This window comes from Rhinoderma darwinii, chromosome 6, assembly GCF_050947455.1.
Source record: "Rhinoderma darwinii isolate aRhiDar2 chromosome 6, aRhiDar2.hap1, whole genome shotgun sequence".
Classification (NCBI taxonomy): Eukaryota; Metazoa; Chordata; class Amphibia; order Anura; family Rhinodermatidae; genus Rhinoderma; species Rhinoderma darwinii.
In genome coordinates, this window is record NC_134692.1 from 114,987,961 (window position 1) to 115,003,806 (window position 15,846).

Here is a 15,846-nt window from a genome sequence, read left to right on the forward strand (position 1 = left end):
GACACTGACAACTTTTTTCCCATGAGCCTCCACTATAATTGAACCGGCCCTGCCAATGATTGAACAATTACTGTTTTGAAGTCTTATTACAGGACCTAACATGCTTACACCTGCCCGTTATTACGTTTTCGAAGATCTGTAACATTTACATAAAATGGACGAATAATTTCTTGCAGTGGGGGCCCACTATTTGGCAGCTTAACAAAAATACACAAGACTACAGCTGTAGTAGATCGTAGCTTAGATTACCTAACAGGTTTAATTATTATAAGAAAATGGAACTTTAAAGGAGTTATCCAGGACTTAAAAATATTTATTAGGACGGGGATGGTATAAAATAACATATCAGGTACTCACCACCTAAAATGCCCCCTGCTCCAGCGCAGTGGCCCCATTCTAATGTAGCCTGCAGACTATAGTATTAATTTGTATCTGCGTCCTAAGAACGCTGATACAAGTGAATGTGGCCGTCACTAGAACCGGGCCCCCCCGACCTAGCAGAGCTTTGCTTTACACAGGGCAAAGATTTAGTCCTAGCCCTGTATATAAATACCCTGGCTGCCTAACACCTGGGCAAATGCCCTTCCAACCTCCAGCTACACCCTAGTATTTCAGCACGTAGAAGTATGAAAATTATTAGAGATAAGAAAATGTTTGTTACTAAATTTGCGTTTCGGCCATTAGGATGATTTGGCAAATTTATTTGTCAGGTTTGACACTGATTTTTGGCGAATTTATGAGAACAATATGCAAATCAATTCTCCATTTGTATTCTATGGACCAGCAAATCAGGCAAAGAGATTCGCTCATTCGTAATAATTCTAGACATGTTGAGAAAAAGGGTCTTTAGGAGTCATTTCTCCATCTATAAAAAGGACGTTAATACTCACAAAAATTATCCATAGATGTTCTAGAATTTGGTGCAAGCATTATAAATTGGGGTAAACCCACCAAAAACCATTTATTGAGGAAACAAAAAATAGGAATTATTCTTATCGTACACAAAAATTTTTTTTGACAACTACAAACAAAAAATGGTCATCTATGAGAAAAAGAGCAAAAAAGTGCTGATCTGATAATAAATATGGCGCCATTTTCTACTCCACTATTGTTTTGCTTGCACTTGGCCATTTACAAATGATCTAAACTTTCTGACAAACATCTTTACTTCATAAATAGCTGAATAGTATGATGTACATTCATTCATCGGAAATTCAAAGTAAAACAAACGTATGCACATGAGTCAGCCAGCACGTTCCCCCCACAAACCGTCTCCCACTCTGCAACCATTTATGTTTTTAGAACGTACAACTTAATAGTGATATTTTTAGGTGCAACAGTTGCTGCTGGCACAGAACACATTATGATAAGATAAATCATGCGGAGCTGAAAAGCAACAAGCACTTTGTTACCTGAAATGATAGATGAATTTTAAGGACAAATACGTTAAATCAATACCGCTTGCCTGCAAGACTAAACAGATGAATATTGAAAGGGTTCCGTGCATTTACTGCAGCTGCTACGTATACTAAGGACTAAATTAATTGGGAGACATATATATATATATATACATATATATATATATATATATATATGCACATACATACATACATACATACACACACACACACCTATATATATATATATATATGCACAGTGTATAACTGGTAAATAAATGTTATATTAATCATTATATTAATCATTCCCTTCCATAAGAATAAGGAAATAATGTATGCAAAGTCTATGGGACTGACAAAGATAGCCGAAAAAAGAGCATGACTGTTTCCGTCGGCTCAATAGACATTGACATCAAACGCTCGATCATCTGCTGGTCGTATCTTTTTAAAAAAGCAAAATATTATCATGGTCTGCAGCACATCTCCCTGTGTAAACAGGGAGATGCGCTGCCAACATGATAACATATGGGGACGAGCGATCGGAGTAACGACCGCTCGTCCCCATCCATAGCTCCGTGTGCCAGGAGCAAACGAGCGCCGATCAACAATGTCTCGTTGATCGGCGTTCGCTGCAATGTCCGATTATCCGCCAGTGTAATAGGGCCTTTAGATGTAACCTAGAACAGATTGAATATAAAGTTATATGGACTTGGATTTCTAAGACCAAAGAACCATTTTCCCATCTGTACAGGGGGGTCCATTAATCACTAATCCTCATTCCTGAAAACTAGAGATAAGAATGGTAGCCTTTAACATAATCTCTTCTGGCAGACAATGAACGTTCCATTTTATGGAAAAGATAAAACAATATATTCATAAACCAAAGTATACGCCCTTGATAAATAAATTAAGCTAGTATTTTTTATTCCTCATTCTTTGAGAAAAGGCAAAACCAAAATGAAAAATGAACCCATTCACTGCCAAGGACGTATGTAATACATCATGACTTTAAACAATTGCAGCGACTAGAATATAGGGTCTAGAGCGAATTTAAAGCCCAATATCTAAGATTTTAAATGATACCAAGATATGTCATCAATGTAATATCCCAGAATACCCCTAAATTCATGAATTCCAATTTTGCTTTATGATGTCAGATATCCACTTTGCTTAGGAGCCTGTTGATTGGGAGTATTTACAGTAGTTATGAAGTCATTATCTAGTTCAAAATCTAGCCTGAAAAATTAGCCTTGGTTGAAGATTTGAGATCTCATTTCCATCTTCCTTCAAGGTTTTCCAAGATTGGGGGCAGGGAGGAAGCTAGTCTAGCCTGTGCAGAAATAGTAAGCCAGGACTTTAAAAACCTGCTAGGAACATAACTCTGTTTGCAGTATTTGGAGAAGGGCTGCGTGGCGGCACCTTACTTCAGCAGCAATGCTCACAAATGCCAGGATAATTGGTATATCATAACATCCCATCGATGCTCTATTCTCGAGAAGAGTGGATAAAAAAGAAAAAATTAGAGGTCCAATCTCTACCTAAAACTGGTTGTCAGGTTGTGTTTTTGTTGAGAACAGCTTAAATGATAATATAGAAAAAAACGACATTTAAATATTGTGTTTGTGTTTTATGTGAAATATTACAGTTTGTATGTAGCTCACTTTTCAGCTTAGCTGTGTAGACTTGGAGAGTCAGCAGAGTAATTTCATTATCTTTAGATAGTGGGGGATTTTAATAACAAATGACAGCTCTACTGTACTGCTGGAGGCCTAGATATGGCAGGATGGTAACACTGTACACTATACACACAGATGATGCTCTGTATGCAGTCCATGGTCTATTGGCAAGGGCAGTATTCCATCTCTTTCTAGAGACGGTATTAGTCTTAGGAAATTTTTCTCATCATTAAATGGGTATTCCAGTGACAGCATATTATCACCCTTTCACAGGATCCGAACGCTGGGACCCCCTCCAATCGCCGATACAATGGTCTTGGGTCCCCAACGGCAAGACCTCTTGCCAGTAGTAGTTGGATGAAGCAGAAGTGGAGCATGCACCCTGCAGCTGCATTCAAACTCCATGGCACAGATGGAAGGTGGGGGCCCAGTGGGTGGACTCCTACTGATCTATGCCATAAAGCACACACACTTTTCTGCACCGTCTAAGCCAAAAAATGCATTAAGGATGTGTGTGCCTCCAATAGCAGCCCTCGGGGAAGCTTTACAAATAAAACAAAAATAGGTACAACATTTAAAAAAAAAGTATGAACACATTATCTTCTACATACTGAAACTGAATTAATGACACTAAAATGAAATACATTCCCTTCGATCACCATACAATGATAGACCATTATCAGAGTATTACATACTGTATACCAGTGTTTCTCAACGTTAGTCATGTACTCCTTTCTCATGTACATGAGAAAACGACAAAAAGTATCTGTCTGCTTGATTCATCTAGAATACCAGTAGACACGAGAAAAGCCACACTTTATTTACTATAAAAAACGGAGAACTTTGAAATGATTACAACCAAGTTCAGTTAATATTCCCGATCCTGTATGCTAAAGACAGATAAAGAAATATATACAAGGCACTGACCAACACTACTATGTGTGTGCAAGATTATACAGCTATAATGTTATCAAGAGTAAAGATTTCTTCTTGTTTCTCGAAGATTGCAAATAATGGCAAAAACAAAATTACAAGGAAGTCATCAAAGACATCCCGCAAAGAAAGTTAATTAAATTATTCATTTTTTAAAAATAATTGAGAACTCGTTTGATATTTCAAATTGTTTAATATTTTCATATTCAAGACTAATCACCTTTGATTTTAAATTAAAATTATTTTTTTTAATGAGCCCATTTAGATCAAACACACGTTTTTTTCCTGAAAAATCTGTAAATAAATAAATAAAAAGTGCCAGCTTGATGTGCCAGTAAATAGAAACCATTCCCATAGGTCTCTTGGAAGTTTGTGAGCCAAATCAGTTTCACAGAATGTGTTATTATAGCAACTGCCATGTTTTAGTACGCCAGATAGAGAGCACATTCTGAAAAATGTCAAATGTTTATTTAAATCTCTTAGAAAGAAATCATGAGCAGAAGGCACGGGAACGGATTATGAAGTTTTAAACCAACTTTCGTTAAATCCTGTGCAGTGCAGGTGCATGGTGCTCTGTACGTAACCCAGTTTGTTTTTTTATTGCCGGTAACAATAATGTGTGGGAAATATATACTACCTAGACGCTGCAGTAGAGGTCGATGGTACGAGAAGCCCAACTGAAATTGTTCTTCTGACAACATGTATAGCATAGAGAAGACTGTCAAAGTGCCATAGACTAAAGCTTACATTTACTATGCAGTGAATGCCAGTTTTGGGCATAATCTGCACCAAAAAAGTTGCAATTTAGATTGTGAAAACATTTTACATTAAAAATGTCAACTTTCTCGTCACTCATCCAAACTGAAAAGTGAAGAGAAAAGGAGACTTGGTATTAGACACATTTATGAAGTATGAAGCCAGAAAATGGTGCAACTTTTCACGCAAATCTACGCAGGCAAAGATCTGATTTTCTGACTTTGACAGTCCAAAATAAGCCATATTTATTAAGAAGTTAGCACCTTTTATTACATTTATTTCAAACATCAGTTCAACTTTTTTTCTTTACTTATACTCCTGTAACATACGCCAGTATTTGTAAATGTGGGCCTCTATGAGTATATTCAAATTGAAATCCACCATTTTGGACTCTTCAGGGCATTTCTAGTCCATCCCTAAATTTTTCCTGCTCTTCTCACCATTATACTTCCATCTCCATACCTACCATATGGAACCTGAATATACAAGACCATTTGGTAGCGACAGAAAATGCTATGTTATAACAATGATCGCTTCCTTCAGAGTATGACCTGTTTAGGCGATAGGCCCCTTGCCTGAAGGGAAAATTATTATTTTTTTTCCATTACTGAAACAATTCCATCTTAAAGCTGCAACAGTCCAGTGTCTACTAGGTATAAACCTATGCCACCATGGAGTGTCACAGTGGTAGGACTACAAAAAGACTAGTGTAACATAACAGCCCCATGTTCTCATCAAGATGTTGCTTGTCAACATAAAATATTCATATCATACCATGGTTTTTGGAAAGATCACATTTACTTAGGCCTATAGTCACAATATGGATTGTAACAAGCTCTTGACAATATTGGTTTAACTTTAATTTGATTATAGGGCAATTTCACAAGAACAGCAAATAATTATTAATTCTTCTGCTCTCCTTGCTTCTTCCACTTCTCCTATGCGCACCTTCCCAGAATCAAAGCACTAGGAGAGCTAAAATGCTGCTATAGGGATATATATATATATATATATATATATATATATATATATATATAGCAGCATATAACTGCGAATGCTCGCCCTGTGCTGGAAGGCAAAGCAAACTGCACATGCACAGAAGCACAGGGAGAGCTAGAACTCCGCTATGGAGATATAGTGGCTTATAACTGCGTAAGCTCGTCCGGGAGAAGAGGGAACTACTGGAGGAGATCTCCAGAGGAAAATATACATTTTTTTAGGGGGTACATTGAGGGGGGGGGGGGGTGATTGTGGAGAAAATGTTTATTTGTGCAAAATAAGTATAATTTATAACACTATTGATTTCTACATACTAATTGAATGAGCCTTACTTTCAATTCTGGGAATACCTCTTTAAGGCCGAATTCAGACGAACGTGGGGAAACTTGGACGTAAAAAACATGTGGGTCCCATTTTCATGGATCTCCATAGACTTGAGTCTATCAGGGAATCTGTGAAAACGGAACAAAATAGGACATGTTCTATTTTTCAACGGACTCTTCACACGGTCCGTTGAAACATCGGCCGTGTGAACGGCCCCATTGACATACATGCGTCCATATGATGGCCGTTGTTTTAACGACCGTCACACGGTTACATACCACGTTCGTCTGAATTCGGCCTAAAAGTTCTGCAACTTTAATTTTTTGTGTTTCAATTCATTGCCATTTTCAAAATATCTGCTTGTTGCCAGTAAATGGAAAAATTATTGTTGATAAAGAAGCGGACTACTGAACAGACTTAATACTTCAACGGTTACTACAAACATGGTCAGGCTAATACATTTTACAAACAGTGATACGTTGTGAAAAACTATTAGGACAAGAGCTATATTTGTGTTTCTAGTGTATGGTACATTCTTTGGTTCCATAGGTAGGACCTACCCATCAATATCATCTGTTCCCATTTATTAGAGTTTGCGTGACCAAGGCCTAATGTGTGCAGTCCTCAATTTATCTTTTATTTTTATTCTTTTATTACAGAAGTTGATTATTGTCAAATACATTATCAAACTACTTCAAATCGCTTTGAAACTTTACCGCCATGTCTTACTCCCAGATTTAAAACACTGCAAGAAAATCACAACTGCTAAATAAGCTTAGTAATGAGAAATGCTAAAAAGACCTAGTTAAGATCTAGTACTCATCACAATATTCTTTTGCAAGTTGCCACTATATAAATAACATCAAACACTCAAATTACACAAAATACTACAACAACAAAAAAGACATAAAACATCAAATGCTTCTACAACCGGGAAAGACATTAATAATATATTGGATCCCTGAAGCTATATAGGAGCTTCAAATATACAAGCTGATCAGTTGTCTATTCACACAAGCAAAACCCATGTATATAACAAGTACTTTCACTGGCATCAACCAGAACGTCTCTCCCTTGTAGAATATATTTGTCCATTTATATCTGAAACTTTTGAATCTAAACCGTACCGTCATCAAATAAACTCCAAGTAAGAGGGCTCTATACCTTCTAGTATATTATGTCAAAATACCAGGGCCACGGAAAATAGTTAAATACACTACATGGCTCGAAGTATGGGAACAAGCATTACATCCATATGAATTATTTTCCGGGTATACGACACGCCACTTGTGAAATGGTGTATATCGGCTTGTTCTGTTGTAACGCACATGCGCGACCCCTGCTGTTCTCTCGAGAACAGCTGGGACCACGAGAACAGCAGTGACAGCGCATGCGCGTTACGGGCTATGCAGCAGAACAAGCCGATATACACCACGTGACAAGCGATGTGTCGTATACCCGCCAAAGAATTCAAGATCAACAAAGCGGCAGAGCCGATGCAGAGAGTGACGTCACCTGTCAAGTACCCCACGGCAGGATCTGGAAACGGGGCCACTTTGGAAAATGTAAGTATATTACAAATGTATTTACATTTATAAATTACAAGAATTAACACATAGTCATTAAATCTCGGACAACCCCTTTAAGGCCAGGTTCACACACACAGTATTTGGTTCAGTTTTTTTTAGCCAAACCCAGGAGTATACACAAAAGAATGGAGGTACGTCAGTCTTTTCTTTTTACCTTTCCTTCCTTTTGAATCCAGTTCGAGCTTTGGATTAAAAAACTGCGCCAAAGAACTGAATCAAAACTGTGTGTGTGATCCTGGTTTTAGGCTGGGTTTTCCTCTGGTCGGATACGCTACGTAAAAATCATGCAGGGTATCAGAACTGGAACCCGCAGTACATTCTGTCTGAAAAAAACTTTAATACTTACCCCCTCGCTCTTCTCTGCGCGTAGTCCGGCCTCCTGGGATGACGTTGCAGGCCTTGTGACGCTACAGCCTGTGATTGGCTTCAGCGGTCACATTGGATGAAACGTCATCCCAGGAGGCCGGAATGCAGAAAGAAGGACAGTGGTACTGGGTTCTGGGCAAGTATGATTTATTTATTTTTTCCGTAGTTGCGATTTTTGCAGCATAACCGCTGCAAATACACCGCAAAAGTCACAACATTTGGCTTTCTGTTGCAAGTTTTGCATCCCCATTTGCATCCCCATTGATATCAATGGGCAAAACCCTCAAAGGAAAATCAACAAAAACGCAGCATAAATTGACATGCTGCGGAATTAAATTCTGCACCACAAGTTAATTTATTATCGTTTATCTGCGTTTTTTTCCATAGCTGCCACTGTAAATGCTGAACAATTTCCGCACAGAATTCCATTGTGGAAATTCTGCTGCGTATACGCTACATGGGAACCCGGCCTTATAGTTCTAACAGGCTCCTCTCTGCTGGGATGGTTTTCCATTACATGTTGGAACATGCCTACAGAGATTTGCATCCATTCAGTCCTCTGGGCATGAGTGAGGTCAGGCATCAAGACCTGGGTCACAAATGATGTTTCATGGGGTTGAGGTGAGGATTCTGTGGAGGCCATTCAGGTTCTTTCACACTTAAATTGTGCAAGGGAGTGTTGTCATGCTGAAACAGGAAAGGGCTAATGTGCTTCAGAACTGTAACCTCCCGATTTGTAAAAGTGTTTTCTTTGCTCTTCGATATGAACACTTCATAATAAGAGCACTTACAGGTGACCAGTTCACTGGGCCACCCGGATGACAACTAATATGGAAAGAATGTCTATGTCAACTCCATAATAGGGGTTGTTACACCGTTTTCTGAGACTCTAGGATAGCAATTCTGTCATAAAGATGCTGGGTTTATAGACGTTGGGATTTGGCCTCCAGGTGCTATGGCAGCTGTGTAATGGTGGATGTCTGGGAATTCCGCATCTTCCCATAAAGCACTAAGCAGGCAACATGGACTAATCTCATGGAAATAAGTGATAACTGGACTTGACCTGCATGTTGGCAGCAGTGCCACTAGGCATACACACAGGTACCTCTCATTAGATGTAAAACAAAGATCAATGGTTATGCTTGCTTCCCCTGTCAGCTTGTGATAACTGGCATTATTTGGGCACTGTATGGTTATATTACCTGGCCACTGTAATGTGGCAATAATATTTGGGCGGTATTATTAAGGTTCTGTGATGTAACTGTTAGGTTTCTCACCCGAGAAGTAAATTCTGTGTGTCGCAATCTGTTTGGTGCCGGCTAGTATGGGCTGCAGAATCTAAGGGATCTCCCCATTCTTCAACTTTAACCCCCACAAGGAGTTATGGATTTTACGGGTCAGATTTATAGGTTGCAGTCCCCAAAGTAGTCACTGATTGGAGGAAGCTGAAGTTTAGTCAAGAACAGAGCCAAGGTTTGTAAGCAGGAGGGTGATCAGGATGCGACTAGCCACGGGATGAGATAAGGACTTAGTCAGAGTACAGGCTAGGGGTCAGAACCAGGACTAGAAAAGGTATCAGGCAACAAATCCAAAGGGGAAGACTTTAACAGAATCATGTAAAAAGGCCAAGGACAGGGTTAGAATCAAAGTCAGGAATTATACAAACACAAGGATGTACCTCAATTCACAGGCGAGGGTTACAGGCTGAATATTCTCTTTAAAAAGGCCGCCAGACCTGTTGTCAATGATGGGGGCTGGTTGCCACAGGAACCACATGCAGGCGGCAGCTGTAAGTGGGAAGCCATGGCCGCGAGCAAGTGGAGAACGCTGAAGGAGTGATGAGTTACGTTGATTAGAAAACAGATGCAGCCGGCAGCTGGAGAGAGGAGAGCTGCCACCATCATTGGGGGGCTCGCCGCTGGAACGGGGTGAGGTGAGTAGAATTCATTGAGCCCTGTATGACCGTATCATTTATGCACTGTGTGGTGGCATTATTTAGGTTCTTTTTAGCAAAATTCCCCAAAATTTGAAACCACTGTACACAAACACAGCAGGCAGCTGCCTTGCACTATTGCCATTATAAAGGAGCCTACCAAAACTCTGTCACCCAAGAGCCCACACAAATCAGGAGAACCTCATTCCCACACTGTTGTTTATAATGGATTAGTTCAACTTATATAAATTCAGCGTTCAATAGCAAATTCATAATACAACAGGAAATGTTCATTTTTAAACAAAATCATAGATTCCATAGAAAATAATTAGCTATAAAATAGCCACTCACTTTAAAAGTAAGGAAAGATGAGTTTTACCATATATGTAGGTGTATACCGTATTAAATCATTTCTCCCTTTCTTACCTAAAATTATTTTAGAAAAATCTGATTAATAATGCAGAATGAGATGGGGAATTGCTTGGCTTAACCAAGTTATTGTTTTCCTTCTTTGCTGTCAACACACCGCTAGTTTATCTTCAAGTCATTGAGCTGAATCATATCTTAGGATCTGGTTGCTAGGAATATACTGCCCTACAACTACAGTCTTTCAATTGGGGTCTCCAAGCATTGCATCCCAAGCAACCAGTTTGTCTGAGAATTGACACTTAGCTAAGGCCCATAGTCAAACTACACTCTCTCACGGACATAATCATCAGATTTTCCATACGAATTAGTGCACAAAAAAATCTGCAGTGAATGATAGCACCACCCATATGGATGAGATTTTACACACCGAAACTGACCCGTGGTGCAGACTTTAAAATCCTTTCAATGTAGAGGGGTGAAATGTGCAGCATCAGCCTGTGCACAGCAGCACGGCTGATCGTATTTACTGTATTATATAGCCCTGTGTACTCATCTCGAACTCCAGGATGCTACTGAATTTAAAGGGTGAGTGAGTCTGAAAACAAAAGGTTAATTTTTTTATGCAATTCCCATAATATATTTGTGTAAGTTCACAAGGGATAGATATATAGACATTAATTATGAACCACAGTATATCAGCAGGAACCTGCAAAAAAAACAGATTTTTTTATGAGATGGATAAAAATAGGAAAAAAAAAAAAAGAAATTGGCAGACGGCAGAGGTTTTAAAACAAGTGGCCCTTGCAATGTAACGTTTAACCTGCTATACAGCCAGCAAATAAGGAAACTCCTGAAATCCACCCGAACTCGCAGTGTTCCTATTTGAGAACATGATCCCCTGTGCTAGGCTCACAATTTCAAAATGTTCAAAAAGCTCATATTACAGATTGTACTAAAAGAACAGTAAAGGGATTTTATTATTTCTATAGCGCCAGGATCTGTTCAAATAGAATATATTCCTTTTTAAACTGAAAATATAGCAAGTAAAAGAAAAAAAAGAAAATTTTACCGATAAAAGACAGAAGGAAAAAACTAAACGACTGTTACATAAATATTACAAGTCTTGACAAATGTGAGCAAAGGAGAAAAATAATTTAACCCTTTCAGGACCAGACTAATTTTCGTTTTTATGCTTTTATTTTTTCGTTGACACAGTCATATGAGGGCTTAATTTTTACGGGACAAGTTGTACTTTTTAATGGTACTTTTTAATATTGTGTGCAATGTACTTGGAAGCTGAGGAAAAAATCTAAATGGGGTGGAATTGGAGAAAAACAGCAGTTCCGCCATTTTATTATGGGTTTCTTTTTTACGGTGTTCAATGTATATTGAAAAGGATACATTATTTTTATTGTGCGGGTCAGTACGATCACGGTGATACCAAATTTATATCGTTTTTGTTATGTTTTAGTACCTTTAAAAAAATAAACGTTTGAAAGAAACAAAAAAATGTTTGTATCGCCATATTGTGAACCCACTAACTTTTATATTTCGGTGTACAGAGCTGTGTAAGGCGTGGAAAGATGTCGTTTTTATTAATACCATTTGGGGGAATGATTTAAATTTTTATATTGTTTCTATTTTGTTTTGTACAACTTTTTTTACATTTTTTTTTGAACATTTATTTAGCCCCCCCCTAGGGGGCTTGAACCTGCGATCATTAGATCGCTTATGCAAAAGACTGCTATATCACGATATTGCAGTCTATGGCAAAATTAACGCAAAATTACTGCATTGCTATTGAGACCTGCCAGAGGCAGGTCTCAATAGCAATCTTCCTATAGCAGGCCTAGGAGCGTTCACAAGGAGTACACCGACTCCCGCGATGTCAACGTGCGGGAGCCAGTGACCGGCCCCGAAGCGAAAGGGGCAGTAAAAACCCTTCAGCTGCCGGTGGTCACATCTGACACCAGCATCCGAGGGGTTAAATGCTTGCGATCAGAAATTTTGCTGATCGCAAGAATTGTCACTGGATCCCTGCTGTGAAACACAGCAGAGATCCGATGGCTATGGCGCCTACTCGGCTTCTGAGCGGGCATCATTTTTAAAAACACTTTCCCGACACAAATAGGCATATTAGCGATGGGAAAGGGTTAAATGGTATTTTGGTGTCCTAAACGATAAGGTAAATTGCGTCTAACCAGTCCATTTTATAAATTCAAAATAGTAGTGATTGCATCAATACTAGTGAAGGGGTTAATGGGAATATCCTTAGTGGTCTATGAAAGTGAATGGGAAAGGCTCTGTTTACACTTGTGACTTGGTTTCCATTGATAATGGTATCCACAGGACGTTGCCAAATCAATCGCGTGACAGATAGCTCTGCCGACCCCAAGGGGATCCGTCGGGTTCCGGTGAGGTTTATGTCATTTTGTCCAGAAGAATAGCGCGGCATGCAGCACTCTTCATCCTTTTAAATCTGCAGGGAACGCCAATGGCAGCTATAATGGGCACATGAGTCAGTACCTGGTGTCCAGTCTCCTCAGGTTTCAGCGCTGTCCGATGACCCAATCACTGATCCACAACTAGGTTAGCAGGAGCCGAGAGTGTAGGGATTCTGCTATACCGACGTCCAGGGATAGGCGTACAGTCGCTAACACATATGTACAGTCAGGGATAGGCGTACAGTCGCTAACACATATGTACAGTGAGGGATAGGCATACAGTCGCTAACACATGTACAGTCAGGGATAGGCGTACAGTCGCTAACACATATGTACAGTCAGGGATAGGCGTACAGTCGCTAACACATGTACAGTCAGGGATAGGCGTACAGTCGCTAACACATATGTACAGTCAGGGATAGGCATACAGTCGCTAACACATGTACAGTCAGGGATAGGCGTACAGTCGCTAACACATATGTACAGTCAGGGATAGGCGTACAGTCGCTAACACATGTACAGTCAGGGATAGGCGTACAGTCGCTAACACATATGTACAGTCAGGAATAGGCGACACACACACACACACACACACACACACACACACACACACACACACACACACACACACCTGTAATACAGACCCCAGACTAAACCCCAGAATAAATACAGATCCCAGACAAGTACAGACCAAGTAATAAATACAGACTCTGTGATACCCAAAAATACAGACCCTAAAATAATACAGTCCCCAGACTACACCTCTGAAATAAATACAGATCCCAGACCCTGAAATACAGACCTCAAATCAGATGAAATACAGATTCCAGAATGAACACCGACCCAGTCCAGACCCTGATTAAACACATAGACCACATACAGAACATTAGATGAGATCCCAAACTAATACAGACCCCAAAATAAATATAGACCCAAGATAAGACCCCCAAACACAGACCAGAGACCCCCTAAATAAATACAGACCGCCAAATCAGACTGCGAAATACATACAGACCCCAGACCAGGCCGTCTACACTTATTACCAGCAGCTCATGCTCTCTCCTCTTCTGTAGAACCTCGCTTCCCCACCCTCCAGATTCAGGACCTGCACACATATACTCATGTAACCGTATAACCTAAAGTAAAATGCAACTGCTTAGGACAATATTACCATCTGCTTTTGCTCCAGGAAAGACTTCTACATAGAACTGAACAGCCATCGTCTATCCACCTAAAAACCAACTTTAATGTCAAATTTGGCTACGAAGAAACTTAAGCCTAAAATAAACAATTCTGAAGTAACCCAAATAAATTTCAGAGCGATTTACATCAACTGCTGGGATGCTGAAGAATAAAATGGCTTTACTTCCACCTGGAGAAGATGCCATATGCACTACCAGGGACTTGTTATGCTTCCTGATGCAACACCCGTGTGTGCCAAGATAAACTGCATGAATAAGTCTTTTTCTTAAATGTGCTTTATCATGGCGGGACACAAGTCACAGCTGGATGCCATTCAAAAGCCCGATCCCTTGGTCCAGCGGTTAAACAAATATGCAGCTGGCTTTAAACAACTGTAAAGTTAAGAGCAGCAGAGCAAAGATTTAATAGTATATAAAGTGGCACAGCTTCCTACGAGGAGGGTTTTATCAGGTTTTTATTCCTAATTCTTTCACACAGTCAGCTTTTTCTTGGATTTATCAACAGAATATATTTACATCTACTACACTGGTGTGGTAATATCAGAACGCATCCTCCTTCTCTTCACCCAGAGTCTTCAAATCATGTTAAGAATAAAGTTTCATGCAGCGTGCTGCAGTATTTACATATACTGTGATATCTATAAAACGGAAAAAATATCTGCATGCTACTTATTCCTGTGGAGTACACATGGAAAAAAAACTGCGGGTTAACTCCATTGAATGGGGATAATCCTTGTGCAAATCCACAGCACATCAAAACTACACAACTGCAGCAGAAATCCAAACGTGAGACACAGATTTCTGCCCCGTTTATTTGTAGCAAATACATGTTGGATTTGCCATAGGAAATGCGTGAACAGAACTTAAAGCAACAGACTGCAGAAGGAGCCTTCCCCTACTTATCTGTCTGCAGTAAAACACCAGGAAGACTAAACCCCACCCCTTGGCTAAGCCCCACCCCTCATCTTTCTGAAAGCCAAAAAGAGATCAGGAGGAAGTGAACACATTTGTTCTCAACATGATTTCTGAAATTTCAGTTTGTTTGAGAAAGATAGACAGACTGTGGGAGAGTGTTTTTTTTCTCGATTTACTTATATAATTTCTATGTTTAGTGTAGCGTGTTCATTAGGTGGTCATAATTTATCTATTTGATAGAATTAGAAAACAGTATATTGTAGAGGGTAGGGGGGAGTCATTCACTGGAGTGCTTCTTTAGATAATCATTTTTATGATCCCTGCCTCACATGTAGTCAGAGAAAGATAAGAGTCGAACTACAGTAGTTGTACAGAAGTAGCCAGTAGCCAGTAGCTGGAAGTCAAATCAAGGGGCAAAGAGCAGATTTAATTGGACAAACCAAAGTCCAAGCCAGGAACACGGAGGTAGACAAGGTGAAAATCAAACCCAAGATTGTTACCAGTAACACGAGACAGAATATCAGGCACCCAGAATGCTTCTATAGCAATGGACTCGGACAAGATATAATTTCCACGCAGATTATGTCATCATTTTATGCAAGCCCAGTAGTGTGCAAAGTGACGCTGGACTATGGACAAGTGAATGAGTCACAGACAAGAGTCACCTTCATATGAGAAAGCCATGAAAGTCACTTCTTTTATGTTTGTAATAATTCTGAGCTGTTATTTTGTTAGGCTTGGCGCATAAACTATACATAAAGAGCAGATTTGACCCACCTGTGGGTAATGCCCACAAGACACGCCGCAATGCAATCAATACAACAATGTCTTTACCGTCTTCAATTAAGCAAATAAGGACTTTAAGGCTATGCTCACACAGGGCGGATATGCTGTGTAAAAGTACACAGGGTATCCACCCTAAAAACCGCAGGGAACTCTGGCC

General features: G+C 39.6%; 1 protein-coding gene across 3 annotated transcripts in view; it reads right to left on the minus strand.

Annotated features, from left to right (window-relative positions):
* The window catches only part of SNX29 (sorting nexin 29), a 417,611-nt gene that overhangs the window by 125,099 nt on the left and 276,666 nt on the right, over positions 1-15,846 (minus strand). The gene's annotated exons all lie outside the window — the stretch shown is intronic.